General features: G+C 35.1%; 1 protein-coding gene across 8 annotated transcripts in view; it reads left to right on the top strand.

The window, feature by feature from the left end:
* The first annotated feature begins 1,858 nt into the window (after positions 1–1,858).
* Positions 1,859–13,255, top strand: part of LOC128858560 (probable cyclin-dependent serine/threonine-protein kinase DDB_G0292550) — an 85,947-nt gene continuing 74,550 nt past the window's right edge. For 3 of the 8 annotated variants that reach the window (XR_008454030.1, XR_008454029.1, XM_054094952.1), the window contains exon 1: positions 1,860–2,085. The gene's annotated coding sequence lies outside the window, so the exon portion shown is untranslated. Of the gene's footprint in view, positions 2,086–13,164; positions 13,238–13,255 lie in introns of those variants that run through there. The other 5 variants (XM_054094950.1, XM_054094946.1, XM_054094951.1 and 2 more) reach the window with 4 other exon arrangements.

Consider the following 13,255-nt stretch of genomic DNA (forward strand, 5'->3'; position numbering starts at 1 on the left):
GTCACCCAAATCGCTCTTTTTCTACCGCCCAATCACACGTATTTTTTGGTGCTACTGGCTCCAACAACAGCAGGCTCTGTGCCCATTTGCAGTGGTTGATATTATTATTATGGTGGTAAAGCGGACACTTTGCACTTCCGGCTGCATGTGCGTCTTTGCATAATGCACATTTCTCTTTTTTGCTGCAATCTACAGCTTTGTAAATTTGATATGTAGATCTACCGGAATAACGTGTGTCAGAGCGTTCAGAGCCTCCCTAGGACATGATCTGATTGCACCGACTGTTAGTTCTTTGCCTGTGCAGTTCTTTGTATTCTCCCAAGTAATTTGATGTTGTATTCGCTCTCTAGAGCTTTCCACCAAACAACCGAACCATACGTTAAACTTGGTAGTATAACCGCCTTCTAAAACCACAATGTATACTTGGTTTAAAGACCCCATCTTCTTCCTAGGATACCTTTAAAGGCATATAAAGCGACTTCTGCTTTCTTTTCACTTTTCATATGAACATATATGAAGTTCCATTTCCATCTCTCAATTAATTCTTTGTTTACTAGCCATTCAGTATCGGCGTGTCACTGTATTTTTACAATAGAAAATATTAAGTATCATACAATGATTGAATTTCTTATTTTGGAAGGTTTAAACCAAAAGAAATTTCTGAACGAATGTTGAAACTGTATAAGGACTTTTTTCCACCAATTATTACAGTAGATTATGAATTTAAACGTGGTCGTACAAAGAGGAAGACAATCCAATCTGGTGAATACAGTGGACGCTCCAGTAATTCGAACATTAATTCATGGATGTTAGCCATTGTCAAAATGCTCTTGTGGCACGGTGCACAGTCCTGATGCAATTTTTTTTTCTTTTACAAAGGGGTCTCTTTTGACTATTTTTTTCCTCAGCTGTTCTAAAAGGTTACAATAATATTCAGTCTTTATTGATTTACCAGTTTACAAGTAACCCACAAAGAAAATTTCTTTCGCATCCCGAAAAACTTATGCTAACACCTTCTTGATCAATTTATGAACACGAACCCGTTGTGCACACAGCGTTCTGAAACCGAATTCTTCAGTCAAAATATTGCTTCCACTGCCTTTTTCTCCGATTTTTAGTGTTTCTGATTTTCTACGTCATTGACGTGGATATTCTTTTCATTGGCGGCGATTTTTATGTGGCGGGTCCCAAACCCATCGCACAACCAGCTATTCTGGAATGCTTCGCCTTCTCACGTTAGCTCACTCCCGAACGAGTGTTCGGAAGCTACCCAGAGGATACGTGGGCTAATCCCGCACGTTGTGAGCTGCTTGAACCATATGCAGAAGAATCGTCCTGGCCACTCCAAAGTGAATGGCGGTCAGTAACTTTCCCCACGTGCGTGGACTTCGACACGTGGAAACATCCTCCGAACGTATTATTACTTTCCCTTTTTAATTCTTTCTCCAACTTCAACTTCTTTACCACTAGCGGTAATTTTAATTTTGATTCTACTGTTAATCCTTTTATGTAAAAATAACCTATGGTTGTATGTTTGACTTTAATAATAAATAATAATATAATAATAATAATGATTGAGAGTTAAGCCCGAAAAAGTAGATCATCATTTATATGTGAACGTATTATAATAATCATAAACTATTTATTGGATGTAGTAGTTATAGGGAAAGTGAACTCAGATCTAGCTGCTAAATGGTCAGAAATAAAAATTGCGCTCGTAAATGAAAAGATTTTTCTCATGGAATTTGATATCTTATGGCAAGCGACCTATGTATGTCAAATTATGTTAACAATAACTAAAATTTAGTCACGTTATAAATATAGATGTGCATTTTATGACCAATATATATAAACGCATTACTGCATTCCTGATATCTACGTCACAACTATCTGACAGTAGAAGGAAATCTTAAATTTTACTTTGTTTACTGATGTTGAAGGTTCGAAAAAGTTTTGAAAACTTTTTGTTTACCGGTTTATTAAGATGGAACTACCAGCAGGAGTTATCTCATTTGCGTAGGTACGAAAATTGTTTGCCAGCATCGGGGAAAGTGCAATGTGTTACAGTGAACGCTTCAAATGCATGTATGTATAACTTTCCATTGATTTGCTATTAAAACCATCTGAGAGGACATTTGTATTGTAATTAAAACTAAAACTTTTCTGTTATCAACGAGAGCATTTGTCGGTTAAATTTTTCTAAAACAAAGAAGTCGTGATCCCGATAATGATGCTTAGATGGAGCAAAGTTGCTAGTAAAATTGGAGAAGGTTTAGATTGGTGCACAACCTAAACTTAAAACCCCACCCTTATATGATGTAGTATAGTCTAAGGGTCGGTTTTTCAGTGTCAGTTTAACTGGTGTATGCTTTAATGAATTTAAGCTTGCAGAATTGTGTGTTTATACTTAGTTTAATTGGAAATCATAGAAAAACTAGTACTGAAAAAGTGGACATAAGAATTTTCTTTTAAGTTGTAAAGTTGTAATCTGCTCACTTCTAAAACTATTTTGAAAAATTAACCACGTAAAGGAGTTTATAACATATACATGTGTGTAAATGCTACAAATTTTTCTAAAAGTTAGTAATACCTGATACCTTAAAAATGTATCATTATTAATTATCTGCGTATAGTTACTCTGCCGGGTTTCATAAAGAAAGTTACTTCAAATCCGGCTGTGTTTCACATTTTCGAAAATACCATTCTATGGGAGATTTTTGCCTGTTATTCAAAACTAAAAAATTAACTATATATGTGTATACATACAGCAAATGTGTATTAAAAGAACTAAAGTTTAGGGTATCGTAAATATGTTCCCACGCTTTTTGGATTAAGAGGGCTGACCGATGTAATTACGATGATATAATTTTATATACCACATACTTCATAAATAAGTTACCAGTTTTCTGACTAGGAAATTACAATTGTCTGTAGGGGAGTCTCCTAAATCTAGCTCTACCCAAATAGTTTGAATTGCGTATTTGTTATTCTAGAATTCACAGCCTGAAAAAATGCATGGGTTTTAATGTTGCATACTTTGCGGATATTGCAAATCTCTTCTCGTATTCATTTTGTTTTTGTGTTTCTTCATGGGATGCGGGATCCGTCCATGATCAGTGCGAGGGTTTTGCAAGATTCAGATAATCTCTTTTATGTACATATCGAAATTTAATCGTAAATACTACAAAACAATACAGTTAATTTAAAATAAGATAGAGTACGATAATAAGGCATACTCGAAACGAGTTTAGAATATCATCCATTAAATAAAAAATTACATGAGAAAAGATATCTAAGGACAAAGTTAAAAATTTGCAAAAGAAATATGCTAGTCCAATAACCAAACACCTTTCTATTTTGTTTATATACATCACACTAATTTTCTCAATTTATGAAAATTAGTTTTGTTGTTTTTTATTTTTTTTGTCCAGAAATTTCCCTAGTCTTTTCTGATTAGAATATTTGTCTAAACTTTGCTTAACTACCACACAGTATTTGGGTTATATGTAGGTGGAGCCGCTCTCATCCGAAAGGGCATAGATTAACTTTTCTAATTATCAAACATAACCCAACATTCTAGGGTCCGTATATAAACCCATTAAAATACACTGGACAAAACCAAATAAGCCCACGTCTAGTTTCTGCGTAGGCGGCCTTTCTTCTCGTTTCAAATAAGTAACCTGCATCAGAACAACTCCAGTTACATCATTCACATATTTTATTATTTTTTAATCTATATTACAAAGTACGTTACTCACTAGTGGGAAATGAAAAATAGTTTGTTTTTTAAGCTGCGTGAGAACTATCGAAACCGATAATTAAGGTTTGACAGCTGAGAATGGCAAACTGGGCTTGGCAAGTCATCATGCATCGTTTAACGCCAGAACAACGTTTCCAAATTGTGGAAATTTAGCAGCTGATGCCAGTGCATGTTGCTGTTGTTGTTGTAGCAGCATAAACATTCCAGTGACAATCCGGGTCGTTTCGGTAACGTAGAACCTACTGTCGTGAGAACGATGCCAGTGCATCATCGAAGTTGATTACACCTCAAGTGCCGGACCCTGTAGTTTAGAACCGGCCGGCCCATTGCCTTAAATGTCGATAGCAACATTTCTTTGCCCTAAGTGCTGCTGGCAAGCGATTTGAGAACCTTGTTGCGATTTTGGACTTTAGTTACAATTTCGGTTATGTGCGCAGAAAAAGAGAACAAACTGTCGTAGGTTGCACCCAAAGTTTTGTGGTTGTTAACAGTCGGAATTGGTGTGTCATCGTCTTTTACCTTAAGTTGCAGTTTGACCTCTTTTGTCCAGATGGTAAAGAGGGTCGCCATGGCCTTTGTGCGGGAAAAAGCGAGAAAGATTGGCGCACAGGCCATCAATGTCATTACCCGACGTTATTATCGTGCAATCATCAGCGTATGAAACCCATGGCAGCCGGTTCTATGTTACCGGAATGACTCGGGTTTTTCCCGACCAAGGGCTGCCGCTGGGCGTCAGCTGTCTGTTGGTTGGCTAAATGACAGTCCAGAGTATTGTTTACAAGCGCGCGGAAGCATTTTGCCGAGAGTAAACGGGAAAAAAGAAAATCAGTAATGGATTTCAAACGTAATAGTGTGACTGCATTAAATTTTGCTGGAAAATCATAACCAACGATTGTTCGAGAGCTCAAGTACCTTAAAGTAAATAAAGTTTTTGTTTATCGCACCATTACTCGTTACAATGATAATGGTAGCATGGCGAAACGTCGTAGAGGTGGTCATCAAAATACTGCAATGTTACGTGAAATGGTTCAAAAAGTGAAGAAGTGACTTGAGCGAAATTCCCGACGTAGTTCCAATCAAATGGCGGAAGACTGAAAATATCCGACCGGAGCATCCGCCGCATACTGAAAAATGATCGTCAAGTCAAGCCTTACAAGATCCAAAAGACACATGATCTCACACCAATGCAGCAACAAGTCAGACTTGAGGGAGCGAAGGAGTTGCTTCGCTGGCCGAAAGCGGTCAATTTCCGAACATTATGTTTTCAGACGGAAAAAATTTTCAAATTGAGTAATTCCTAAACTCTCAAACCGATAGGGTTTATTTTAGCGACCGTTCATATGAGAATTTGAGTTATCGATTGGCCACCAGGAGGCAGCACTCGCCACAGTTAATGGATAGGGCCGCTGTAACCGCAGATGGGCACCCTCCAATCGTTTTCATCGAGTCTAGCGATAAGGTAAAGGCGAAATATTATTGCGAACGTATTCTGGAGGTTGCTTTGAATCCGTGGGCAGACAAATATTTTTCCGCACTTCATAACGTCCACACAATGGCTCTCAGATTCACCAGACGTGAATCCGATGAATTATTCTCTTTGGGCCATTTTGGAGAGCAAGGTCCGAACTAAAAGATTCACCAGTCTCGAGGCGCTGAAAAAAACCATTGTCCGCCAGTGGGCCGAAATACCTGCAACTCACATTCGGGCAGCTTCCGATTCGTTTCTGGACCGTCTCAAGGGCATATAGGCACTCAAGGCAATAGGTAATCATATCGAGCAAAAGTAAATTGATTCTTAATTTTTTATTATTTCCACACATTTTTTACATTGAATTGAATAAAAGTAATTTTCCAAACTAAATTAATGGCTCCTCCATCTCCTAATTGGAGCATAGGGCGTCGACAATTCCTCTTCGCCATCGAACATGGTTTTGTGCAAGGGCTCTGAGTTCATTTCAAGTCTTATCAAAGACATTATTTCAGCCTTCGTTGAACGGCACCAAGTAGTCTGCCTACATTTCGTCCTGTCTGTTGGCAGGTGTTCCATCGGAGCGCTGGTGTTCTTCGGATTTCACCACACTTCGCCACATCATATTGATTAGCCTTTCACAGTAATTCGGGGTTAGATATATTTCGAGGCCGGAAAATTCGGCGCAAGCAGCGATTAGTGAATTTTTCGGACGCCTTATGATCATTGCGGTGACCTTCCATGTTGTACAGTCGGAGTTGTTCTCGGATTTTGGTGCGCATAGTTATGTTATTATTTTACTAGAGCGTTTCAAGATTGCCGAACGGCGCTTTGGCTTTAGTAATTCTGCTTTCAACGTCAGTTTCATTTCCTCCATCTGCGGCGATCCTCCCAAGTAACAAAAATTATGCAAGTCTTAAAAACCTGCGCGCCCATTCTTAAAAAATCTCATGAGGAGCAGTTCAGGTTAAATGCTTTTGTCTTTCCTACGCTTGTTCCTGCATTGACTGAGTCTTGGATTTTATATCGTACGTCCTATACGACAGCAGACAAATGCCGTCGGCATATATTAAATAGTTTAAGTATGAATACCTCTTTGATGGTTTTCGTTAGCAAAATAATCGTTAAGAACGTCTTCAATTACAAGTAGGAAATGGATTGGGGACAGAATGCAACCCTGCCGAATGCCAGTCAGCACGAGAAAAGGTTCCAATAACTTTCCTTTATTGAGGACATGACAACAAGCTTTGACAACATTGTAGCTTTCCTTGATAAAGGCTACAAGTTTAGCTGGTACTCTTCTCCTCCGCAAAATAAAACATATACATTCCCTATTTACGCTATCGAACGTTTTTTCAAAATCGATTAACAGCAGGTGAAGTTTGGACTTATACTCGGTACTTTGTTCTATGATAATACGGGGATTTTTGATATGGTCTGTACAGGTCAAGTCACTTTTACAGCTTCATAATAATTCCTTCTTTCCACTCTTAAGGATGAGTTACATTATGCCACACAGATTTTATAAGTGGGAGTAATAGTTCGGTAGAGAGCATTACATGACTTTAAAAAGTTAATTTGGAAGACCAACAATGCCTGCAGCCTTATTATTGAGAAGTTGTTTTAGCGCAGAAGCGATTTTCGACAAGTCGGGTTGTGAAGTTTTGATTTTTAAATTCATTTCTATTGTTCTACTGCCGACGGAATGTTTGTATAAAGCAGGGTTTAAAAAGTTGTTAAGCACAGCTGAGAAATGCTCTTTCCAACGGCGCAGGTGATCTTCGGCCGTCATTAGAAGATTTTCGTTTAGGTCTTTAGTGGTGTGCTTAACGATCAAGCTTTTGTCCACCATTTTCTTTGTGATATTGAATAACGCACGATAATTATCGGTTCTAGCTGCTGTTTCAGAATCATCTGCCAGATTGTTGATGTAACTCCTCTTGTCGCGACGCACGAAGCGTTGGGCTGTCTTCTGGAGATTGATATTGTTCTTCTAGCTGCTTGGCTTGATCGCCGCCTCGGTCCGTCACCGATAATAATTTTGCCTTAATGGCTTTTCGTTCACATTATTTTCGCGTATCCATTGCATTTTACCTTTATGGGTTGGATCCAGGATGTTATCAGCACAAGTTTTCATAGCAGCTTTGAATGCGCTCCACTGCAATGCAACTGGTTCATCTGCGTTACTTGGGAGCAAGCGGTACTTTGCTTGCAGATCGTTTCGAAATTTTGCTCTTACTGCGGTAAACTGGATCCGCTCTATATTGTATTTCAACGGCCGGGAGCGTGCTCCTGCTTTTTTAATGATCGCGGTGCATATGATAGGAAAGATAAATTTTACAAATATAAAATATTCTTTAACATTTTTAGAAAAAACTGATTTGAGTGATAAAACAATAAATGATGTAACCGAAAAATTAATATTATATAAAAACAATTAAAAAAAATCGAATTCAATAAAAACTCAAACATTTTTTTTATACTGCACATTCATTAGTTCCTTGTTCTTTATCTATCACTAAAAAACTAAACTGTTCTTTCCAACATTGAATACACAGGCTTTTTAAAATATCATAATCCATATCATTACAATGATCACTAAATATATGCTTTAGATTAGTTTTATCTCGTTTAAATAAAATTATATAGTTAGCATTATCTCTTATCAGTTGTTTAGGAATTTTTGAATATGTTTGACATAAATAAAAACAAGAAATGTTATTGTGTCTACCATAAGCAAAATAATTTGCAATATTGTCTTGCTGTTCTGTAGAGATATCATCAAATATTATAACAGAATATGGTTTAACATTTTCAGGTGTTGGTAGAGATTGAATTGATAAACATTTTATGTCTTTAGATTCTAAATCATTTTAAATTGGATTATCATATCTTCTAAAAATTTATATTTTTCTTGATAGCAAGTTATTGAACAAATTATTATATCAGAATAATAAATATTTGATAATATATTTAATAATACATTTGTTTTTCCACAATTACTTGGTCCACAAATAATTGCTCTTATAATATTTGGAAATAATTCATTTAATCTTTTTATTGGTTTATGAGTATAAAAATTTTTAATAGTTAATTTAGTTTTATAATCTAATTTGGTAAATTTTAAATGACCTTCCATATATTTGTTTTGCGCATCGTTTAGAAACTTGTAAATTTTAGATAGATTTTTTAATTATGAATATAATTAATTACATATTTATTTCAATTAATTTTTAGTTGATTAAAATATTAAAACATTTAAAAAACAAGTCAAACATGCATTACTTGATTTGTTAATGAATTATACGAATAACTATCATCACTAATAATTAAACAATGAACAGTTGTATTCGCTGGAAAATTTTCTGTCCATTTAAATCGGCCAACTTTCCAAGAACCCATTCACCAAAAATTCTGCGTTGCGGTAGGTCGTTCGGCTTCAATTCTAGCTGTATTTTGAAAGGCTTCACACCTAAATCCTTTTGCAAATGCGCCACTGACCATAAAATGGAAGAAGCGCGCGATAAACTTTCTTAACAAAACACGCATTTTTATAATAAAATGATTTGCAAGCGTTGTTCGTTTGTAAGATGATTCATGGTTAAATTATAGACCAAACTGAAGATGTTTGACAGTGAAACAAAACACGAAACGGGCGTCAGCTGTTTAAACCAACTGTTTAAAAAGATAATAGCTAAAAAATCACCCTTTACGTCTTTTATCTGTTTTGGTAATCTATCTTTCATGAATACACCCCTAAAATTTGCTATATTAAATTTTCTAGCATATTTGTTTAAATCATAATTACTTAATGGTTTAATTGGAATTAATTTAGAATAAAATTTTTTTTAAGTAACATACCATTACCAAATTTTATAGTTTTTTCTTCTAATGCTTTATTATGACGTATTTTTTCTTCTAATAATTTATCATTATTTTTTTATCATTATATGCTCTATATAATGTTGTTCCTGCAGTAACTGCAGCTCCTATTGCTGGAATAAGTGGTAATAGTGCTGGTAAAAATCCACCATTTTTTTTGTTTTTAAAACTTTGTAACTGAGACATAGATAATTTTAATGAAAAAATGTCTAAAGTAGTTTTATTATTATTCAAATGTTTAATTTGTTAACCGGTTTGACTTTGTGAAACATGTGTTTTTATAGAATTAATTTGTTTTCTAGTTAATGGTAAATATGTTTCGTTCATTACACTTTCTTTAGTTCATTGTAATTGAATTGGTTCTAATTTTATAGTTATATCTGTTTTATTTTTCATTGCATCATAAACTTGTTTTTGTTGATCTTCATTTAGAGATACATATTTCATATTTAATGTATCGTCCACATTTTGGAATAAAATTAATTTCATCTTTATCATCATTTTTATTATCTATCAGTTCTTCAGTTGATGAATTGTGAGTTGTCAAACCCATATGCATTTTTCTTTTTAATTTCATAGCATTAGTAGTTAAATATGCATTTACTTTTTCTAATAAACTAGCATCTTTTGCTAAAACTCTTGACTCTACAATTTTATCAGCTTCATGTCTTTTATTTATATCATTACTTTTAGAATATGCAATATCATGTTCTTTAGCTGCTTCGTCTAATTTATTAATTGGATGCACATCTTTTTCAAGTTTTAATTCAAGATTAGTACCAGGTCCTAAATAATTATATCCAGGATAATGTAACTCAAATGGAAGATTATTTATAATACCGTTACCATAATATCGTACCATTTATTTAATAAAAAAAAGTGATGTATTTATTTATTTGGATAATTATTAATCATGAACTGATTATTACTGTTGAGGAATGTAATACTTCGAATATTAGACCTGTTGAGGAATGTAATTAGGGTGGGTCATATAGCGTTTGCTTTTTGAACCACCTATTTTTTTGAGAATGGTAACACAAATGACAAGTCAAATGTGTTCATAATTTACTTAAAGGTTTGACATTTACGAAATGGGACGCTATACGCTTGAAAAAAATTGGGAAATATTGAAAACCTATTTCCAAAGTGGTGAGACTTCTTCTTCTTTTCTGATTTTCACATCGGTGGCTACGTCAATAAGCAAAATTGTCGGATTTGGGGGAAAATCCACACGTTACTGTAGAGAAGCAAAAGCATCCACAACGAGTCACTGTCTGGTGTGGTTTTTGATCTGGCGGCATCATCGGGCCATTTTTTTCGAAAATGAGCGAGGAGCCGCGGTTACAGTAAATGGTGAGCGTTACCGTGACATGCTCAACGAGTTGTTTCCAAAAATTGAAGAGGATAACATGGACGACATTTGGTTTCAACAGGACGCTGTAACTTGGCCGCCTCGGAGCTGTGATTTAAGCCCGTTGGACTATTTTTTGTGGGGAGCCGTTAAGGACAAATGCTATGCGAACCATCCAGAGACGATTGATGCTTTAAAACACGAAATCGAAGTTGCCATTCGTGAAATTGGAGCTCAAACAATCGAAAATGTGCTTAAAAATTGGGTTGATCGAATGGCCTACTGTAAAGCCAGTCGTGGTAGTCATTTGAACGATGTTATTTTTCATTCATAAATGACAATGTTCAATCTTCAAAATAAAAAAAAAATTGAAAAAATATTGATTAGTTTTTTTTATAGCCGATTCAAAAAGCAAATTTTACATGGCCATCCCTATATAACGCAATCACTCTATTACGTTTGAATTCCATCACAGAAAAAAAAAAATTGAACTAAACTGAGACGCAAATGCTTATAAACAATATATTGAACTGTCATTAGAACAATTTTGACGTTGATGTCATGAGCTTTTTTACAGATACAAGCAGTGTGAAGTTGGTAACACTTCATATCGTTCACCCTGTATATATTGATATACATATACATATATTCATCAATATACCAATATGCTTTTTGAATTCTTGTCTAAAATTAATTTCGAGTCGAAAAATTAGTAAAAATTTTCATCAAATTTGTATGAAGATTTTAATTTACTAAAACGCACACAACAAAATGTGAGATCGTTTTATAATGTATTTTGTTTCAATTCTACTTTTTAAATTAAATCAACAAACATTAAAGTTACTTGATTTTAAATGTTGGCGCACACAATTTCAAATCTTTATTTGCATTGTATTTGTTTGAAAATATAAATTGAATACATTTTCGGTTATCAAGGGAACATAGAAATGCACCAGCAAATCCCTTGCAAAATACTGTCGGCATTCGTCAATTTGATTTCATACAGAAACCAAAAACTGACCAATGTACCTGTACATAATTCACTGTAATCAGCTCTGTTAAGAAGTTCACAGCTGTCGAGTTGAGCGAGGTGAAAAATTCTTCGCGATTACATTTCATTTTTGACAATTCACACTATTCGCGGCTCGTGAGACTTCCCTGTACATAAACGTTCTCTGGTTCTAATTTACTAGGAGAGTTGCGAGTGCTCTTTTTTGTGTTGTTCTCGTTTAGTGTTTGTTGCTGTTGTTTGTTGGTTGATGTTTGCTGGCTAGCAAGGTGGATTTAATAAGGTGACAGCATTCACCCAGCTGAATTTTTCGCCGTAGGTATGGCTTACGTCAAAATGATATGCTTTGTTTGTATGTATTGGTATGTTTACATTCGTATGTTTACATTTGCTTGCTGATTTTGACATGATGCTTGCACCAAACGCAACAACAAATACATGTAGGGTTTTACTTATATGTGTTTGCTGTCACCTGTAATAAATTCGCCTTGCTGGCTAGATAATATGCTTGTTGACTTTATCGGAGCAGAAGTGAAAATTGTTGAAGTTGTTGTGAGTGTGCTATTAAAGGCAAGTGTCGTAACAGGTATGTTGGTTGTGTGAGTGAGAATAGCAGGGGTTGTTTGAGTGGGAGTTTTACATTGCTCGCTATAGCTGGCAGCGGGGATTGAGATACTTAATTCCAGGGTTTTAGTTGTTGAAGAACCTCGAACGGAAGTTTTCGCATTTAGTGCCGGTGTAGTTTTTGCGCATTTTGTGTCGTTGTTGCTTTGATTTGTTTCTATAGCAGCCTGCAATGGAGAGCAAGATCGAGCTCGCGGTTGTGCTGAGGCCAGATTCGCATTGTCCGCTACTATGGTAAAATATGCGTTATTTTTGTAAGCACTTTGGATTGCGAGTCTGCGTTCGCTCTGGCAAACAACAGACATGTTGGTTGTTTTTGTTTTCTTTTTGTGTTTAATTGGGTTTTCGTTTAAACATAAACAAGATATTGATTTTTAATTCTTTTGCGAAAGTACACTGCTGGCACTATTTATCATTTGAAAAATGAGTAAACACTTTGATTCGAAAGTAGGATAAAACACGCTTTTGTTATAACTTGCCTACGTTAATATAATCTGATTTGTTTTTGTTGTTTGCGGGGTAGTAACGGCCATACTCCGTTCGCGCGGTGGAGTAGGCTCTACTTGCACACTAATTTTGTTTGTTTAGATTTTGTTTATTTGGTATTGTTTATTTTGTTATTGTGTTTGTTTTGAAAAACAATAATGCTGAATTGTGTTCAGCACGTCACTTATACGTAATAAATCAACAGCATTTTTTAACGAATTCTTTTTGTCACATTATTTTAACTAGGGATTACCTCCGGGGGATGTCTTATTTTACAAAAAGTTCCGAAAGGAGAAAGAAGGTTGTTATTTGATTTTTGGTTTATTTCGTTGTTGAGTAGATTTAATATTCCGTTTTTTTTTTCAGATTTTATTTGATTTTGTCTTGTGTTGTTTAAATAAATGAATTGGTATTAATCTATGTTGTTATAATGAATTGAATAAAAGGAAAAATATCTTAAATGAAACAAACGGAAACGATCAGTAACCTCGCATTCTACACTCTCGATAGAAATTTATGTTGTTCAATCAGAATATCACATTTTGGTCACCGTTGAAACAAACGGAAACGATCAGTAACCTCGCATTCTACACTCTCGATAGAAATTTATGTTGTTCAATCAGAATATCACATTTTGGTCACCGTTGAAACAAACGAGTACGTTCAGCAACTCGT

The sequence above is a fragment of the Anastrepha ludens genome, chromosome 3, assembly GCF_028408465.1.
Source record: "Anastrepha ludens isolate Willacy chromosome 3, idAnaLude1.1, whole genome shotgun sequence".
Classification (NCBI taxonomy): domain Eukaryota; kingdom Metazoa; phylum Arthropoda; class Insecta; order Diptera; family Tephritidae; genus Anastrepha; species Anastrepha ludens.